This window comes from Kogia breviceps, chromosome 3, assembly GCF_026419965.1.
Source record: "Kogia breviceps isolate mKogBre1 chromosome 3, mKogBre1 haplotype 1, whole genome shotgun sequence".
NCBI lineage: Eukaryota > Metazoa > Chordata > Mammalia > Artiodactyla > Physeteridae > Kogia > Kogia breviceps.
In genome coordinates, this window is record NC_081312.1 from 177,633,052 (window position 1) to 177,639,051 (window position 6,000).

Sequence of the window (6,000 nt, forward strand, 5' to 3'; positions counted from 1 at the left end):
TCCCCTGCATCGGCAGGCAGATTCTCAACTACTGCGCCACCAGGGAAGCCCCACTAATATTTCTTTGAAAAAGACTTTCTTGTTGAATTGAATAACTGCAGAAAACTCACCTCTCTGGCAAGGCATTAAACTATTGTAATCAAGGGAAGGGAGTGATTTTCTACAATAAATAATTTCTAGGGAATTCCCTGGTGGTCCAGTGGTTAGGACTTGGCGCGTTCACTGTCAGGGGACCAGATTCAATCCCTGGTCCAGGAACTAAGATCCTGCAAGATGTGTCATGGCCAACAATAATAATAATAATAATTTTTAAGATTCTTCTTCCTTCATCACCTCTTTTAAATTAATAATGTAAACGATTTACTAATTTAATTCTCTGCATCTGCCAAATATATGATTTAATATTTCTGTCCACATGATTACTATCTTCAATTATTAATTTCTAATCTACAGGGTATTGATGCTGTTTTATTCAGTCTATAGTGCCTAGCAAGTACCACACACAATAGATACACTTGAATAATTTCTCTGCCCTCCACTTAACCTGGTCTTTCCTTTCTCTAGACTAGTACTCTGCTTGAATGTTTCTTTTTAGTTTGTTTGTTTGTTGCTATTAATTGGTTACTTGATCATAAACAATTTTATACTATTTTTTACCTGTTTATTATCTCCTTTTCTATCTGGATTAGAAACTTCTCTAGGGCAGATTCCTAGGGCATTTAGTTCTTTTTCAGACCTCCATAATACCTACCACAGCTTTTACACATTTCACCGGAAAATTATTCAAGAAAAGAATGATGATTATATCACTATTACTGATAAATATTTATACCTCAAGAAATTCCTGGCTGTCCGACAGGTCTCAGGGTTGCTGGAAGATATATGTATATGTCTGTGTGCATATGCCTAAAAGGGAAAGTGTAAATTACAAGAGGTGTCCACACAGAGGACGCTTGATGTGGGCCTCAATTTCCAGAAATGCCACATTTTATCTCTTTACCTACCTCCACCTCTGGTGACTGAGCTGTTTTTGGCCACACTACCGTGCCAAAAACATAGCACTTGCATTTTGGCAATAATTACAAAGCCCATAGTTTAACCATAATCATGTAGCAAACATTTTCTTCTGGATTCAAATTGTTTTTCAGCACCAGCACCTCCATAATTAAAATTGAGTGGTATGGTGTTCATATTCACCAGCATTATTAAGAGTTTATTTATGGGGCTTCCCTGGTGGCGCAGTGGTTGAGAGTCCGCCTTCCGATGCAGGGGACACGGGTTCATGCCCCGGTCCAGGAAGATCCCACATGCCGCGGAACGGCTGGGCCCGTGAGCTGTGGCCGCTGAGCCTGCGCGTCTGGAGCCTGTGCTCCGCAATGGGAGAGGCCACAGCGGTGAGAGGCCCGCGTACAGCAAAAAAAAAAAAAAAAAAAGTTTATTTATAAATTCTGAGGAAAAGAAAGAATAAAAATGTACACATTTTTCTTTTATCCTAAGAATCGTGACTTCCATTTATAAGCATTCCAATTTTCCTTAAAAATATGAGGCCAGTTTTTTTAAAGGTTTCCACCCACCCAACTAAATATGAGCTGGAACATCCTGTGAAAATACTGTGCAATCTGGGTAGAAACTGGAGAACTGAAATGTCCTCATCATCTTGGAATACAAGACTAAATTCCAACCATTCCAACTAGGAAATTGTGCTAGCAATTGATTTTGATATTACAGGCCTAAACCAGAGCAACCAAATCTTTTTCATCAGAATGAAAAAAAATCTTAGCCTTCCCTTTCATCTTTACAAGGCAGAAGTAGAAGAGACATCAAAAGACCTCTCCACTCCTTGATTCATTGCCTGCATTCTCTTCTTTCTTTCTTTATTTATTTTCTTTATATTTTTGGCTGCGTCAAGTCTTAGTTGCAGCATGCGGGATCTTTCATTGCAGCGCGCAGGCTTCTCTCTAGTTGTGCCCTGAGGGTTTTCTCTCTCTAGTTGTGGCATGTGGGCTCTGTAGTTTGTGGCATGTAGGCTTCCTCGTTGAGGTGCACGGGCTTAGTTGCCCTGCAGCATGTGGGATATGGGATCTTAGTTCCCCGACCAGGGATCGAACCCACATCCCCTGCATTGGAAGGCAGATTCTTTACCACTGGACCACCAGGGAAATCCCGACTGCATTCTCTTCTAATCCAAAAGTCAACTAACCAAGGGTTCTACCTTCAGATAGGAAAGGTTTGCAGGATAATATGTGGCAGTTCATATCTGGGCTTCAGTAGGATAGATGCAGGCTTGCATAACTTTTCTCCCAAAAGATTTTTTCAATTATGTTTTAACTTTTAAAAATTGCAACACAGAAAGGAAAAAGTAGATATTGCAACTAGGAGAGAGCCCAATCTCGTGTTACATCCTATGAACCCACCCTCTTGCCCTCTTCCAGCCTCCTACTGTGGCTCTTCATTGGCTGGATCCACTCAAAGATAATTCATTAGCTGTGTCTTTATATACATAGAAAATCTAGATAGCAAATCTGATCACAGTTGGATGGAAAGAAAATAAAAAGATTGATGTAAAAGTTTTAATTTGGAGAGGAAAGGGGGAAGATGAAATAAAGAAGCATATTATTCTAAAGTGAAAGAAAAGATATATTATTGAAGATAACTTACCACAGTAAACAGAAGAAAAATAGAGACAAATGTTTTCCACCCCGTAAACAGAAGAAAACTAGAGACAAATGTTTTCCACCCTGAAGGAAATCAAATATGTCAAAAGTGAAATGACAAGACGGGACGTCCCTGGTGGCACAGTGGTTAAGAACCCGCCTGCCAATGCAGGAGACACGGGTTCGATTCCTGGTCCAGGAAGATCCCACATGCCGTGGAGCAACAAAGCCCATGCACCACAACTACTGAGCCTGTGTGCCACAGCTACTGAAGCCCATGTGCCTAGAGCCCGTGCTCCACAACAAGAGAAGCCACCACGATGAGAAGTCCCTGCAGCGCAACAAAGAGTAGCTTCCACTCACCGCAGCTGGAGAAAGGCCACGCGCAGCAACAAAGACCCAACGCGGCCAAAAAGAAATAAATACACTTATTAAAAAAAGAAGTGAAATAACATGACAATGAATGAGATCTAAAAGGAGACGGAAGAGCTAAGGGAAGATACTGAGAGGGGGAAAAAAATCATACCATTGCAGAAGTAATAACTGAATTATAAGGAATAAGAAGAAACATCTGGCAGAAAATAGTGGGGTGGATGACAGGCTTTTAAAAAGCATTTCAAATACAAAAGAAAAGGACAAAGAGGTTAAAATGGTTAGACAGGAGATGAAAAATATGGAGGACAAGTAACCAAAATCCAATTTAGAGAAATTGATGCCTCTGACATAGAGTTTAGAACTAATGAAACTAGAAAAATTATTAAAAGATGTCAAATGTCCTCCTATATCTGTTCTCTCCTTCCATAAAAACAGCATTTGAGCTGGCCACATGGTGAATAAGCTAGACTTGATCTCACAGCCTTTCTTCTAACTAGGTATGGCCCTAAGACTAAATTTTAGGCAATGAAATGTGAGCAGGAATGGGTGTCTGCCATGCTGGAGGTCTTCCTTAAAAGACTGAACCTATGCCTTCCTAACCCTTTTCCCCCTTCATGATGGCTGGAAAAAAGGATTCCCAGATTTAGCAAAAATTAAAAATAAAGAATGCCCAGTTCAGTTTGAATGTCAGATAAACAAAGAACACATTTTCAGTATATCTCAATCATTGCATGAGACATACTTGTCCTAAAAAATTATTCATTGTTTATCTACAATTCAAATTGAACTGGGTGTCCTATATTTTATCTAGGAATCTTCCTTTAGATACTGAGAATGGGAGCATCTACTTTGACCCAGAGATGGAAGTCACCTGTGGAAGATGCCAGAGACATTGCCACAGGCCTGAATTGCCTACTTCTGGCTTGTTACCAGAAACAGACATAACCTTCCATGTAACCACTTCTATATATAAGGACCACTGTATTTTTAAGATCTTTTTGGTATAGGAGCTTAGTAGCTTTTGTCTAAACTATACGTGAACACTATTTTGCAATGCCAAAGATTAAAAAGACTTACCATGTTTCAGAAATTTTTTTTTTTTTTGCAGTACACGGGCCTCTCACTGCTGTGGCCTCTCCCGTTGCGGAGCACAGGCTCCAGACGCGCAGGTCCAGCGGCCATGGCTCACGGGCCCAGCCGCTCCGCGGCACGTGGGATCTTCCCGGACCAGGGCACGAACCCGTGTCCCCTGCATCGGCAGGCGGATTCTCAACCACTGCACCACCAGGGAAGCCCTGATTTACTTTTAGGATTCCTTTTTTTTTTTTTTTTTTAAATACTCAAAGTTTAACAACTTCCCCCAAGTAATTATTCTCTTTTAATAATTTCTGAGGGTTTCCCTCGTGGTGCAGTGGTTGAGAATCCGCCTGCCGATGCAGGGGACACGGGTTCGTGCCCTGGTCCGGGAAGATCCCACGTGCCGCGGAGCGGCTGGGCCCGTGAGCCATGGCCGCTGGACCTGCGCGTCTGGAGCCTGTGCTCCGCAACGGGAGAGGCCACAGCAGTGAGAGGCCCGTGTACTGCAAAAAAAAAAAAAAAAGTGAATCACTTAAAGCAGGGGATGACAAAGTATGGCCCACAGACCAAATCCAGTCTGCTGCCTGTTTTTGTAAACAAAGTTTTATGGGAATACAACCATGGTTATCTGTTTACTTGTCTACGGCTGCTTCAGCACTGTAATAGCAGAGGCAGGACACTACAGCAGAGAACATACTGCCTGCAAAGCCTAAAATATTTCCTATCTGGCTCTCTCCAGTAAAAGTGTGCTGACCTCTGGCCCAAAGGAAAAACATTATTGACCGCAGAACTCTTCTCAGTATGAATTGATATAAAAGAGTTTTGAAGAAAAAAAGGTGCCTTAAAGATGACACTATGTAGTCATCCACATTTAAAAGCCGCAGAAAGAGACTCTCAACTATGTAGGTATTTGGGAAATGAATCACCTTTCCTCAAAACAATTATATGATACGACCGTATAATCCACTAAGACAGGGTTCAGAGTAAATATAAAAGGACTGAAACAACTGATTACATAGAATGTACACATTATACATCTTGAAAGAAAGGTCCTACAATGAAAAGCAATAATGCTGTCAGTATAATATATGAGAATCAAAATGAGGGTACAAAAAATTGAGAGGTGGAAGCACAAAGAAAGGTGAAAAAGTGTTAATTGCAGTAATTTCCTCCGTGGTTATAGGGAGTTGGTATTCCCTAATAGTATTCTTCTGGTATCTAAGGCAGAAGTGTCGAGTGACTAAATAATTAGAAACAATGTGAAAAGACAAGCCACAGACTAGCAGAAGATATATGTCACTGATATAACCCACCAAGGATTTATATCGACAGTTTATACAGAGCCCCTATAAACCAATAAATACGACAGAAAAGATAAGTACGCAATTCACAAAAGAGGAGACACAGGTGGCCACTAACCATAATAAAAGATGCTGGATATCAATGGAATCAGCATAATGCAAATTAAAATGACAATGAGACCATTTCAAACCCATCAGCCTGGCAAAAAATAAGTCTGATAACATCAAGGGCTGAAGTGTTGATGAAAACAGAAGCTCTTACACACGGCAGGTGGGAAATATAAATTCAAGAAACCAGTAAATGGCAACTCTACTTGCTCAGTCCTCAGCCCCTGGATTGTCTGTAAAAGTTGTAATGACTATGACCTCCACCTTGATACTCAAAAGGGGTCTCAAGTGTAAAATGCCTTAATCTGCTTTTCCCATATTAACCGGCAACTCTGTTTATTCTGTTGCTTCAGACCAAAAACTTGGAGGCAGCCTTGACTTTACTTTCTCTCACACCCCCCATCTTACCACCAGTAAGCTGTGTTAGCGCTAATATTAAATCGTATCCAGAATCTGATCACCTCCACAGCTATCACTCACGTCTA